At 39.7% G+C, this 14,814-nt stretch overlaps 1 protein-coding gene across 1 annotated transcript in view; it reads left to right on the forward strand.

Moving 5' to 3' along the window:
* Window positions 1-14,814, forward strand: part of HTR4 (5-hydroxytryptamine receptor 4) — a 149,365-nt gene that overhangs the window by 109,300 nt on the left and 25,251 nt on the right. The window lies entirely within an intron of this gene.

Consider the following 14,814-nt stretch of genomic DNA (forward strand, 5'->3'; position numbering starts at 1 on the left):
AGGTACTATAAAAAACCAGGGCAGAGGGAGTTCCCGGGCAGTCCAGTGGTTAGGACTTGGCTCTTTCACAGCTGGGGCCTGGGTTCACTCCCTGGTTGGGAAACTAAGATCCCGCAAGTCACGTGGCATGGCCAAAAAAGACCCCCCAAGAAACAAAAAAAACAGGACAGAGATGGAGAACCAATCCATATCTCTGACAGAAGGGAGTCTCTCCCTTGTGGTCCCTATTCATGATCTCATGTTGATGCATGCTAGACATTTTATGTGACAGCTCCTGGCTCCGGGAAACGAAGGGTCCTCTTAACAACTGGGCCTCGGACTGCCATACAACACTTCCAATGTACTCTGTTGGTCAAACGAGTCACAGGGCAGCCCTGTGGGAAGGGGGCAGATGCCTTACCTCTGGATGAGAGAAGTGGCCATCCTTTTTTTTTTTTTCTTTTTTAACATCTTTATTGGAGTATAATTGCTTTACAATGGTGTTAGTTTCTGCTTTATAAGAAAGTGAATCAGTTATACATACACATATATCCCCATATCTCTTCCCTCTTGCATCTCCATCCCTCCCACCCTCCCTATCCCACCCCTCTAGGAGGTCACAGAGCACGGAGCTGATCTCCTGTGCTATGCGGATGCTTCCCACTAGCTATCTATTTTACATTTGGTAGTGTATATATATCCATGCCACTCTCTCACTTTGTCACAGCTTACCCTTCCCCCTCCCCTTGTCCTCAAGTCCATTCTCTACGTCTGTCTCTTTATTCCTGTCCTGCCCCTAGGTTCTTCAGAACCTTTTTTTTTTTTTTTTTTTTTTTTTTTTTAGATTCCATATATGTGTGTTAGTATACGGTATTTGTTTTTCTCTTTCTGATTTGCTTCACCCTGTATGACAGACTCTGGGTCCATCTGTCTCACTACAAATAACTCAATTTCGTTTCTTCTTATGGCTGAGTAATATTCCATTGTATATATGTGCCACATCTTCTTTATCCATTCATCTGTCGATGGACACTTAGGTTGCTTCCATGTCCAAGCTATTATAAATAGAGCTGCAATGAACATTTTGGTACATGACTCTTTGAATTATGATTTTCTCAGGGTATATGCCCAGTAGTGGGATTGCTGGGTCATATGGTAGTTCTATTTGTAGTTTTTTAGGAACCTCCATACTGTTCTCCATAGTGGCTATATCAATTTACATTCCCACCAACAGTGCAAGAGGGTTCCCTTTTCTCCACACCCTCTCCAGCATTTATTGTTTGTAGATCTTTTGATCATGGCCATTAGACCGGTGTGAGATGATATCTCATTGTAGTCTTGATTTGCATTTCTCTAATGATTAATGATGTTGAGCATTCTTTCATGTGTTTGTTGGCCATCTGTATATATTCTTTGGAGAAATGTCTATTTAGGTCTTCTGCCCATTTTTGGATTGGGTTGTTTGTTTTTTTGATATTGAGCTGCATGAGTTGCTTGTATGTTTTGGAGATTAATACTTTGTCAGTTGCTTCATTTACAAATATTTTCTGCCATTCTGAGGGTTGTCTTTTGTCTTGTTTATGGTTTCCTTTGCTGTGCAAAAGCTTTGAAGTTTCATTAGGTCCCATTTGTTTATTTTTCTTTTTATTTCCATTTCTCTAGGAGGTGGGTCAAAAAGGATCTTGCTGTGGTTTATGTCATAGAGTGTTTTACCTATGTTTTACTCTAAGAGTTTGATGTTGTCCGGCCTTACATTTAGGTCTTTAATCCGTTCTGAGTTTATTTTTGTGTATGGTATTAGGGAGTGTTCTAATTTCATTCTTTTATATGTAGCTGTCCAGTTTTCCCAGCACCACTTATTGAAGAGACTGTCCTTTCTCCATTGTATATCCTTGCCTCCTTTGTCATAGATTAGTTGACCATAGGTGCGTGGGTTTATCTCTGGGCTTTCTATCCTGTTCCATTGATCTATATTTCTGTTTTTGTGCCAGTACCATACTGTCTTGATTACTGTAGCTTTGTAGTATAGTCTGAAGTCCGGGAGCCTGATTCCTCCAGCTCCATTTTTCTTTCTCAAGATTGTTTTGGCTATTCGGGGTCTTTTGTGTTTCATACAAATTGTGAAATTTTTTGTTCTAGTTCTCTGAAAAATGCTATTGGTAGTTTGACAGGGACTGCATTGAATCTATAGATTGCTTTGGGTAGTACAGTCCTTTGCACAATGTTTATTCTTCCAATCCAAGAACATGGTATATCTCTCCATCTGATTTTAACATCTTTAATTTCTCTCATCAGTGTCTTATAGTTTTCTGCATACAGTTCTTTTGTCTCCTTAGGTAGGTTTATTCCTAGGTATTTTATTTTTTTTGCTTCATTGGTAAATGGGAGTGTTTCCTTAATTTCTCTTTTAGATTTTTCATCATTAGTGTATAGGAATGCAAGAGATTTCTGTACATTAATTTTGTATCCTGCTACTTTACCAGATTCATTGATTAGCTCTTGTAGTTTTCTGGTAACATCTTTTGGATTTTCTATGTATAACATCATGTCATCTGCAAACAGTGACAGCTTAACTTCTTCTTTTGCAATTTGGATTCCTTTTATTTCTTTATCTTCTCTGATTGCTGTGGCTAGAGCTTCCAAAACTGTGTCGAATAATAGTGGTGAGAGTGGACAACCTTGTCTTGTTCCTGATCTTAGAGGACATGGTTTCAGTTTTTCACCATTGAGAACGATGTTGGCTGTAGGTTTGTCTTATATGGCCTTTATTATGTTGAGGTAGGTTCCCTCTATGCCTACTTTCTGGAGGGTTTTTATCATAAATGGGTGTTGAAATTTGTCAAAAGCTTTTTCTGCATCAATTGAGATGGTCATATGGTTTTTCTCCTTCAATTTGTTAATATGGTTTATCACATTGATTGATTTGCATACATTGAAGAATCCTTGCTTTCCTGGAATAAACCCCACTTGATCATGGTGTATGATCCTTTTAATGTGCTGTTGGATTATGTTTGCTAGTATTCTGATGAGGATTTTTGCATCTATGTTCATCAGTGATATTGGCATATAGTTTTCTTTTTTGTGTGACATCTTTGTCTGGTTTTGGTATCAGGGTGATGGTGGCCTCGTAGAATGAGTTTTGGAGTGTTCCTCCCTCTGCTATATTTTGGAAGAGCTTGAGAAGGATAGGTGTTAGCTCTTCTCTAAATGTTTGATAGAATTCGCCTGGGAAGCCATCTGGTCCTGGGCTTTTGTTTGTTGGAAGATTTTTAATCAGAGTTTCAATTTCAGTGCTTGTGATTGGTCTGTTTATATTTTCTATTTCTTCCTGGTTCAGTCTTGGAAGGTTGTGCTTTTCTAAGAATTTATCCATTTCTTCCAGGTTGTCCATTTTATTGGCATATAGTTGCTTGTAATAATCTCTCATGATCCTTTGTATTTCTGCAGTGTCAGTTGTTACTTCTCCTTCTTCATTTCTAATTGAATTGATTTGAGTCTTCTCCCTTTTTTTCTTGATGGTCTGGCTAATGGTTTATCAATTTTGTTTATCTTCTCAAAGAGCCAGCTTTTAGTTTTATTGATCGTTGCTATCATTTCCTTCATTTCTTTTAAATTTATTTCCGATCTGATCTTTATGGTTTCTTTCCTTCTGCTATCTTTGGGGTTTTTTTGTTCTTCTTTCTCTAATTGCTTTAGGTGTAAGGTTAGGTTGTTTATTTGAGATGTTTCTTGTTTCTTCAGGTAGGATCATATTGCTATAAACAATACAATGGAATTGCTTTTGCTGCATTCCATAGGTTTTGGGTCATCGGGTTTTCATTGTCATTCGTTTCTAGGTATTTTTTATTTCCTCTTTGATTTCTTCAGTGTTCTCTTGGTTATTTATTAGTGTATTATTTAGCCTCCACATGTTTATATTTTGTACAGATTTTTTTCCTGTAATTGATATCTAGTCTCATAGCGTTGTGGTCAGAAAAGATAGTTGATATGATTTCAAGTTTCTTAAATTTACCAAGGCTTGATCTGTGACCCAAGATATGATCTATTTTGGAGAATGTTCCATGAGCACTTGGGAAGAAAGTATATTCTGTTGTTTTGGGACAGAATGTCCTGTAAATATCAAGTCCATCTTGTTTAATGTATCATTTAAAGCTTGCGTTTCCTTATTTATTTTTATTTTGGATGGTCTATCCATTGGTGAAAGTGGGGTGTTAAAGTCATCTACTATGATTGTGTTACTGTCGATTTCCCCTTTTATGGCTGTTAGCATTTGCCTTATGTATTGAGGTGCTCCTATGTTGGGTGTATAAATGTTTACAGTTGTTATATCTTCTTTCTCTTGGATTGATCCCTTGATCATTGTGTAGTGTCCTTCTTTGTCTCTTGTAATAGTCTTTATTTTAAAGTGTATTTTGTGTGATATGAGAATTGCTACTCCAGCTTTCTTTTGATTTCCATTTGCATGGAATATCTTTTTCCATCCCCTTCACTTTCAGTCTGTATGTGTCCCTAGGTCTGAGGTGGGTCTCTTGTAGACAGTATATATATGGGTCTTGTGTTTGTATCCATTCAGCCAGTATATATCATTTGGTTGGAGCCCTTAATCCATTTATATTTAAGGTAGTTACAATATGTATGTTCCTATTCCCATTTTCTTAATTGCTTTGGGTTTGTTATGGTAGGTCTTTTCCTTCTCTTGTGTTTCTTGCCTAGAGAAGTTCCTTTACCATTTGTTGTAAACCTGGTTTGGTGGCGCTGAATTCTCTTAGCTTTTGCTTGTCTGTAAAGGTTTTAATTTCTCCATCATATCTGAAGGAGACCCTTGCTGGGTAGAATAAACTTGGTTGAAGACTTTTCCCTTTCATCACTTTAAATATGTCCTGCCACTCGCTTCTGGCTTGCAGAGTTTCTGCTGAAAGATCAGCTGTTAACCTTATGGGAATTCCCTTGTATGTTATTTGTTGCTTTTCCCTTGCTGCTTTTAATATGTTTTCTTTGTATTTAGTTTTTGATAGTTTGATTAATATGTGTCTTGGCTTGTTTCTCCTTGGATTTATCCTGTATGGGACTCTCTGCGCTTCCTGGACTTGATTGACTATTTCCTTTCCCATATTAGGGAAGTTTTCAACTATAATCTCTTCAAATATTTTCTCAGTCCCTTTCTTTTTCTCTTCTTCTTCTGGGACCCCTATAATTCAAATGTTGGTGCATTTAATGTTGTCTCAGAAGTCTCTGAGACTGTCCTGAATCCTTTTCATTCTTTTTTCTTTATTCTGCTCTGCGGTAGTTATTTCCACTGTTTTATCTTTCAGGTCATTTATCCGTTCTTCTGTCTCAGTTATTCCGCTATTGATTCCTTCTAGAGAATTTTTAATTTCATTTATTGTTTTGTTCATCATTGTTTGTTTGCTCTTTAGTTCTTCTAGGTCCTTGTTAAATGTTTCTTGTATTTTCTCCATTCTATTTCCAAGATTTTGGATATCTTTACTATCATTACTCTGAATTCTTTTTCAGGTAGACTGCCTATTTCCTCTTCATTTGTTTGGTCTGGTTGGTTTTTACCGTGCTTCTTCAGCTACCGTGTATTTCTCTGTCTTCTCATTTTGCTTAATTTATTGCATTTGGGGTCTCCATTTCACAGGCTGCAGGTTCCTAGTTCCTGTTGTTTTTGGTGTCTGCCCCCAGTGGGTAAAGTAGGTTCAGTGGGTTGTGTAGGCTTCCTGGTGGGAGGGACTAGTGCCTGTGTCCTGATGGATGAGGCTGGATCTTGTCTTTCTTATGGGGAGGACCACATCAGTGGTGTATTTTGGGGTGTCTGTGAACTTTTTAGGCAGTCTCTCTGCAAACGGGTCGGGTTTTGTTCCTGTCTTGTAGTTGTTTTGCATGGGGTGTCCAGCACTGTAGCTTGCTGGCCATTGAGTGGAGCTGGGTCTTAGCATTTAGATGGAGAGCTCTGGGAGAGCTCTCGCCATTTGATATTACATGGGACCGGGAAGTCTCTGGTGGACCAATGTCCTGAACTCGGCTCTCCCACCTCAGAGGCTCAGACCTGACACCTGGCCGGAGCGCCAAGGCCCTGTCAGCCACATGGCTCATAAGAAAAGAGAGAAAAAAAGAGAACGAAAGAAAAATAAATAAATAAAATAATGTTATTAAAATAAAAAAATATTATTAAAAATAAAAAAAATAAAAGAGTAATAAAAAGAAAGTAAGAAAGAAGAGAGCAGCCAAATCAATAAACAAATCTACCAATGATAGCGAGTGCTAAAACTATACTTAAAAAAAAAAAAAAGGACAGACAGAACCCCAGGATAAGTGGTAAAAGCAAAGCTATAGTGAGAAAAATCACACAAAGAAGCATACACAGGGCTTCCCTGGTGGCGCAGTGGTTGAGAGTCCGCCTGCCAATGCAGGGGACACGGGTTCGTGCCCCGGTCCAGGAAGATCCCACATGCAATGGAGCGGCTTGGCCCATGAGCCATGGCCACTGAGCCTGCGCGTCCGGAGCCTGTGCTCCACAACGGGAGAGGCCACAACAGTGAGAGGCCCGCGTACCACAAAAAAAAAAAAAAAAAAAAAAAAGAAGCATACACATACACACTCACAAAAAGAGAAAAAGGAAAAAATATATATATATATAAAAGGAAGAGAGCAACCAAATCAGTAAACAAATCTACCAATGATAATAAGCTCTAAATACTAAACTAAGATAAACATAAAATCAGAAACAAATTAGATGCAGAGAGCAAACCCGAAGTCTACAGTTGCTCCCAAAGTGCACCGACTCAATTTTGGGATGATTTGTTGTCTGTTCAGGTATTCTAGAGATGCAGCGTACATCAAGTTGATTGTGGAGATTTAATCCACTGCTCCTGAGCCTTCTGGGAGAGATTTCCCTTTCTCTTCTTTGTTCGCACAGCTCCTGGGTTTCAGCTTTGGATTTGGCCCTGCCTCTGCATCTAGGTCACCTGAGGGCGTCTGTTCCCCACCCAGACAGGATGGGGTTAAAGTAGCAGCTGATTAGGGGGCTCTGGCTCACTCTGGCCTGGGGGGTGGGAGGGGTCTTTAGCTGATCTTGATTGGAAATTTGGGCTCAGTGATCACCCAAGATGCTGTCTTCAGCCATCTCAGTTAGAGGAGCTGGGCCTGGATTAAGTCTATGAGAGGATACTACATCTAATCAACCCCATTGATTGTAGCCAGTATGGTCTCATCGTTTCCATTCACCTTTAGGGACCAACTCATTGACCTTTTGTTTCTTAGAATCAACTACTAAGAGAGATGTTGAACCCAGTGGCTTCTATTTTATTTGTTAAATAATTTAGAGTCCCTGGTTCCAAAATGTATTTAATTTTGTTTACAGTAACATGCATGAAATAAGTATATGTATACATATAAGATCAGAGGGGCTGAGAATAAAAATAGTAACTGCTATTTATTAAGCTTTATGTGCCAGGAACTTCCTAAGTTTTAAACATATTATTTCATCAATTCCCACAGCCAGTCAATGAGCTGGACATAATGATCTCCACTTTACAGAAGAGGAAACTGAATCTTGGAGAGGTTAAGTAACTGATCCTAAGACCACAGAGTTGGTACCCAGATGCAAAAATGTAAGATGACTGCTAAAATCTCCTCTGATTTTGAGAGTCTAGGGTTCCAGGTGTTCTGTTTGCTCCTTCTGCCTTCACTGGGTTTGGGAGGGCAGGAAGTGAGAAGGAAAAATTTTCCTTAATTGCAGGAGGAGTGGGGAAAAGATTAGCATGGAACTTAAAATACATGACTGCCTTCTAAGAGTTGTCAAAGTAAATTGTGTCCCCAGAGACATTTAAAAGCAATTTGATCACACATTTACACATGGCTGTGGTTGGGGAAGCTGATGACTGGTCTACCCAAGCGGGTTTTAATGGAGTTCTGTGAGCAGTACTTAGAAGTGTTTTGCATAAGATATTACTTTGTAAATATCCTTGCTACATTTTAGTTAATCCTGACCATCTGGAACCTCACTTGTCATTTGAACATTTACTTAACCACTGTGTAAAAGTTTTCTAGTTGAAAAAGAATGCCAATTGTCCAATGGAAGTCTAGAGAACAGACCTAATAGATTAGTCCTGACTGAGATGAGACAGAATTGTTTTTTCTGATGAATACTATCCACATAGCCTGTGAACCAACCACTCTGTCTCTTGAGTTTGTTGTAATTCAGCTCCTTTGGTAGAGCAGTGTTGATTGTGATGGACATTTTCCAGTTCAAAAAAAAACTTTTGGTGATTCCTCCGAGTATAGCACTCAAAAACCTCTAAGACAGTAGTTCTCAAAGTGTGATCCCCAAACCACCAGCAGCAACATCACTTGAGAATGTATCAGAAATGCAAATTCTTGGTCCCCATTCAAGATCTACTTACAATCGGTGTTTCAACAAGCTCTCTAGGTGATTCTGAAGCACACTGTGTTGGAGAACCATTGCTCTGAAATCTGCCCTTCAGCCAGTTTTCTAGGCTTACTTCTACTTCCATATAAACACTCTACCATCCAGCTAACTTGTACTCTGTTATATTTATATGGGTATGTGGATACATGCATGTGTATTTATAGATGGATATATATTTGTATATATACAATTTCTGTGTCCGGGTCTTTGTCCATGCTCTTTATAGCAACTGGATTATACTTTCTCCTCCACTGTCCTTGCACAGTCTCTAAAATCCAACTTAAAAGACACTTATTGGAGACAGGCTTTCCCCATCCCTCTACTAGATACGACCTTTCACATCCCAAAAACCTGGTTCCACATTTTAATGTAATTTATTTTAATTGGTAGTTATTAAGGGTTTACTATTTATTCAGCCCTTTTGTGAGCATAACTCTATGTCTAGCATTGTAGTAGACATTGAGGATACAATTGTGAACAGGCAAATATCTCTGGAACTTATAAATCAGTTAGGGGTAGACTTTTCTCACCTCCTGTCCTAGATCATAGCTCTGAGAAGATGCAGGTGTCTTGTACTGCTGGGTGTCCCACAGGTTGTATTAACTTATGGCGGGCAGGGTAGAAGGTGATTTTCTTGTCTTTTCTGGTCTGTATAGGATACACCAGAGTATTATGCTCTCCTTGTGGCTCCCACTCTTAAGAGGGAATGGCACACTGTAACATACAGAGGACACAGAGCCCCTGCTGTTGGTGAAAATCACCTCCTCTAAACCGAAGTTTCTCAAATGTTGCACTACTGTCCTTGTAGACCAGATGATTCTTTGTTGTAGGGGGCTGTCTTGTGCCTTGTAAGACATTTGGCAACATTCCTGATCTCTACCCACTGGTTGCCAGTAGCATCACCCTTTCCAGTTATGGCAACAAAATATGTCTCCATACATTATCAAATATCCTTTGGCATGCAGAATCAACCCTGGTTGAATACAACTGGGAATATTTTTACCTGCAGAAAATAAAACTTAAGAGGAATGTAGAAGCTCTCTCCAGATATCTGTAGGACTACTGTGCAGAAGAAGAATTAGAGATAGAACTTTTAAATTGAGACAGAGGGTAAAACTGGAAGTTATAGAAAATCAATTTTGGAGGAGACCTTTTTAACTTCAGGAGAGCCTTGAGTTTAGAAAATGTACTGTTGTAGGACTTGGTGAATTCCCAGTCCTTAGTGCATTCATGCAGGCTTGGATATACCTCATTTTAGAGGGGACTTGGGGATTTCAGGATTTTGAGGATCCTTCAAGTTTTGAGATTCAGTGTTTTTATGTTTCCAAAGTGGCTTGTAAAGAATTAGAATAATCCCTTGGGGATTTTGGGAAGGTGGCAGAGTGAAGTGATAGTAGTGAAATTAACCTTCTGACCCTTGTGTCAGGCTGCCTGGGCCAGATCCCAGCTTGGTTCTTACCACCAGTAGGACCTTGGACAAATCTCAACACTTCTGTGTTTCTGCTTCCTCATCTGTGAAAGGGGTGCATTTATAGTTCCTATTTCAAAAGTAGTTGTGAGGACCAAATGAGATAATACAGGTAGACCTCTTGGTAAGTAAATGAAAAGTAACTCTTATTATTAACTCAGCAAGTGTGCTTTGCCTAAACTCCAAATAACTTGCAAATTTAACTATCTGCTTCTGTCTATTTGTGTTGTACATGTGTTTGGGAGGCAGTTCATAATAGGACAAATACATTTGTTATTAGCACTGGTAATGTAATCCAAATATAAGTATTAAAAAGCAACCATGATAGATAAAGATCAAGTTTTCTGATTTCTATCTCGTCCTTGATCTGTAGACAAAAGTTAGAATTTTAAGGGTCAGTTAACATTAGAACTCAATTTTTTTTTTTTTTTTTTTTTTTGTGGTACGCAGGCCTCTCACTGTTGTGGCCTCTCCTGTTGTGGAGCACAGGCTCCAAACGCGCAGGCTTAGCGGCAATGGCGGACGTGGCTCACGGGCCTAGCTGCTCCGCGGCATGTGGGATCTTCCCGGACCGGGGCACGAACCTGTGTCCCCTGCATGGACAGGCGGACTCTCAACCACTGCGCCACCAGGAAGGCCCTAGAACTCAATTTTTATTAATCATTTTATTGAGTGATGTTTGTTTTCACATACTTAATTTACACTCTTGAATGCAGCCTTCAAGAGGATGTTTATTTTTCAGATCCTTTGCTAGAAAGCAAAGATTGGAAAGATATGAGGAAAGAAATTAGAAGAATATGAGGTGGCTTATTTATGGTAGCTGTCTCAAGGATGCCAAGGCCTTGGTAAGAATCTTGGGCCCATAAAATCGAGGGCTCTAATTTGAGCTCCAGATAAAAACCTTATATTCTCTACTCCGTGCCACTTAAAAATCATATTATTTTTACTGTAAGATATAGCACCAGATTGAAGATGTAGAGGAGAAGATTTAAGTAAGACACATACATAGACACAATTTGGTATTTTTCTTATTCATCCTTACTATTATTCACAACTCAATCAGTATAATTTGAAGAAAATGAAATTCTTTTTTCCTTTTACTTATTGCTAATTTTTAAAGTAGGGAATGAAGGATTTTTCCCAGGCTTGCCCAGCCACCTCACATCATGCAAGAGTAACTTTCTACAGCTCTCTGTGCAAGAAACCATGGCTGTGTCCCACCTTAGCCCCCTGGGAAATGAGCTGTCCAAGCAACTTTATTGCAAACACTCATTGTCCAGGGCACAGACTGTGTGTGTAAATGCATAAGAGATTGGTAGCATGTGTACTACAACCACAGGATCTCCCTTGAAGTTGAATTTCAAAAGGAAACCCGTCACCATTATTTATTTCTCTGTAGCAGCAGCTCCTAATAGCCTAGGGTAATGCAAATTAAAGCATAGAACATTTGGACAGCAGAACTTGGGGAGTTCTTACTGTTGACAGGGTATTCATCATGCCATGGGAATCAGACAGTCACCCTGGCCAAGTTAGACTTAGAAAGAAAGGCTTTCATAAAAATGTTATGAGCACCAAGATAACCATGTATTCAAAGTCCTCTTCTGTAAATTCTATTGTCTTCCCAACATAATCCTCTAAAGATCCATACCTACTTATGGAAGTCAGAAGAACATCTTGCTTCCTCAAACGTAACTTTTGTCCTGCAAGGTGTTTAATTTGGCTTTGTCTTTTTGAATTTTTAGATTTATATGACAATGGAGATCCAACCCAAATTCCTAAAGTCTTATCTTTACCCAGTATCTTGACATCTGTTCCAAACCTCAAAAATTATAAATTATACAGCAAAGGTAGGGGGGACATCTATTGGGTTAGCCAAAAAGTTCCTTTGGGTTTTTCTGTAAGATGTTATGGAAAAACCCAAACGAACTTTTTGGCCAACCCAGTATTTTTCACTTATCCCTTGATTGCCTTCTTTGGGTGGGTAGCTGAAGGGATTCTATAATTTGAGCTATGATCTGGAGGTATATTGAATAAAAACAAAGGTATTCTTACTTAGAACAAAGCATCTATGAAGGACGTATCCGGCATTCAAAACCATTTTTATTGAGGCAAGGTACTTTGGTTGCAAGTAACAGAGGCTGCCTTTAGCCAACTTTGTTAGCTTTTGCTAGGGTTGTCATAACAAAGTACCATAAACTGGGTGGTCTGGAACAACAGGATATTTATTGTCTTACAGTTCTAGAGGCTAGAAGTCTGAAATCAAGGTGTTAGGAGGACCCTGCTCCCTCTGAACCTGTAGGGAAAAGATTCTTCCTTGTCTCTTCTAGCTTCAGTTGTTTTGCTGGCAATCTTTGGTGTTCTTTGGCTTGTAGAAGCATCATTTCAGTCCTCTGTCTTCACATTGCCATCTTCTCACTGAGCATATCTGTCTGGGTCTAACTTTCCCTTTTTGAAAGGATTTCAGTCATGTTGGATTAAGGCCCACCCTAATGGCCTCATTTTAATTTTATTACCTCTCTAAAGAGCCTATCTCCAAATAAGGCCGTATTCCAAGGCACTGAGGGTTTGGATTTCAACATATATTTTGGGAGAGGGGGACACACTTCAACACATAAGATCAACTTAAGCAAAAAGGGAATTTTGTGGGAAAATATGAGGTGACTTATTTAATTGAAGGAAGAGCTAAAGAATGAGGACCCAAAGGGGCAAGAGCATGATTGCCCAAAGATCCAAGGAGCAGGAGCTACTCTCAGCCCCACCAGGAAGCTGCTGTGGGAATAGAGGAACTTTCTCTGACTTTCCCATTTTTGCATCACTCTGCATGACATTCAGAGTCCCAGGAAAAAGTCTGATTGAGTCACTCCCTGGCTGGAAAAGTCAGTCCCATCATTTATTCTCCCAGCTACATGACAGCAACAGAGAAGAGAATTCCCAAAGGATTTGGGATGCTATTACCAAGAAAAAGGAGGAAAAATGGTAAATGTACAAAACCAATATCTAATCTAGGCCCTCTAGCAGGAAATAAGGAAGGGAGCAAAATTTGAAAAAATAAGTATATTTTTATGTACTCCAAATTCATCAGCTCTATGTTAGTAAACCTCTGATGATTGTTAATACAGCCATTCAGAAAAACTTGCCACTGTGATATAATTTGCCTTTCTTATATAAGTGATGAGTGTGGAGAGAATTCCAGCTAATCATGTTTCTTTCCGTTACTGAGTTACGTTTAGTTAGATTTGGCTACCGTGTCAGTTTTACAGATAGAGAAAGTTAGTTCCTGAGTAATTCCCTCTCCCATTATTTGGTCTGTTGTTCTATACTCTGGTCCAGATCAGGATACCCCACTGTCTTGCTGGCCACAGGGAGCTCCCTGGTACAATGTGGTTAGCTACTCTTTGATGCCCTGTAGGGAAGGGTATAATCCCCTTGCAGCGCCTGAGGCACTCTCTTCTCATGCTTTAACACTAGGCTCTCCTTCTCATTGCACCCTCTCTCCCAACTCATCCTACCAGCACGTTTTCAAAGAATATAGCCATTGTTCTATTAGTTATGCTTTGAATTAAGAAAAGAAAGGAAGAGGTTGTAAAAATTAACAAAGTGAACTGCATAAAGTGAGGGGTATAAGGGAGTGACTCATCATTAAATGGTGAAAAATCTTAAAGAATAGACTTAGCCTCCAGGCTGTCTCTTTGCATTTTTTCTTTGACTCTTCCAAAGACAAATGGCTGATAGAACTACCATGGTATTTTGCCTGTTGCCAGTTCAGTGAACTTCCTGGTCATGGAAGTAGTGATCTCCATGACTGGAACAACATACAAGGAGCAGTCTGGGAGTTAGAGACCAGATCATTGAGTTTGGCAAGTTGCACCTCTCTCTGGAGATAAGAAGAAAGTTAGTACAGTAGGCAGAATCTGGGCTCAGGAAAGCGTGAGCAGAGAGTCCCATGAGAAGATCAGACCCTGATAAACGGGGATGAGATGGTCTCTACCAGTAGGTAGGAAATGATGGAGCAGGAAACATTTGGAACTTGACATTCTTGGCATCAGAGAAACAGTTAAATGGTTCAGCCCAGAAGTAACACATGTCAATTCTGTTCATGACTCATAGGCCAAGTCACTCAGCCCCACTCAACCACAAGGAGGTCAGGAAGTGCATGTCCCCAAAAGGGGGAACTGGACATACCTAGCAAACAGCAGTAGTGACTTCCACTTGTCAAAATGCAAACTCCAGATTCCTCCCTAGCAGGCTCTAATTCAGGAGATCCTTGGAATCTGCATTTTAAGTAGGTCTCCTCAGATGAGTCTGATGCAGGGGAGAAGGGTGGAATCTTTGGACCACAATTTAAAGAACACTGACTTAGAGCATCACCTCAGTATAGGTAGGTGATCAAGAGGATGGGGACAAGTTTGAGATACTGTTTTTAGAGCTCAGATATAGGGCCAACCCTGGGTCACCTCAAGTTGTTATCAAAGAGGACTGCATATGTGTAGACACTGAGGCCCAGAGAGCTGGACAGAAGCTCTTAAAATGCCCAGGCATGAGAGTAGTGTTGGATCCATGCCTGAGACTGAGCAGACCCTCAGGTATATGTTGAGCTTCTCAGATATTGGGAGAAGAGGGATATGGGACCAATGCCTGGTTCTCATATGTATGATCTAAAGTTTATATTTATAATAGCAGAAACTCTTTGACCAATATAACATTTTATTGTACCATTGCTTTTTTCTTTCCTCTGTTCTCTTCCCACTTCTCTCTCCTTCTCCTTCCCTTCCTCTACTACCCACTCACCCATTTCCCCCCATTATTTTCTCTTCTTCCTTATTTTTATTCCCTACCTCCCCCTCTAATTTTCCTCTTTCCCAATATCTCCTCTGCTTATCGCCCTTCTCCCCCATCCTTCTCCCATCTTCCCTATCAATTATGCTCCCTCCTTCTC

Source organism: Mesoplodon mirus (assembly GCF_964341445.2).
Source record: "Mesoplodon mirus genome assembly, chromosome: 5".
In the NCBI taxonomy this organism is placed as follows: Eukaryota; Metazoa; Chordata; class Mammalia; order Artiodactyla; family Ziphiidae; genus Mesoplodon; species Mesoplodon mirus.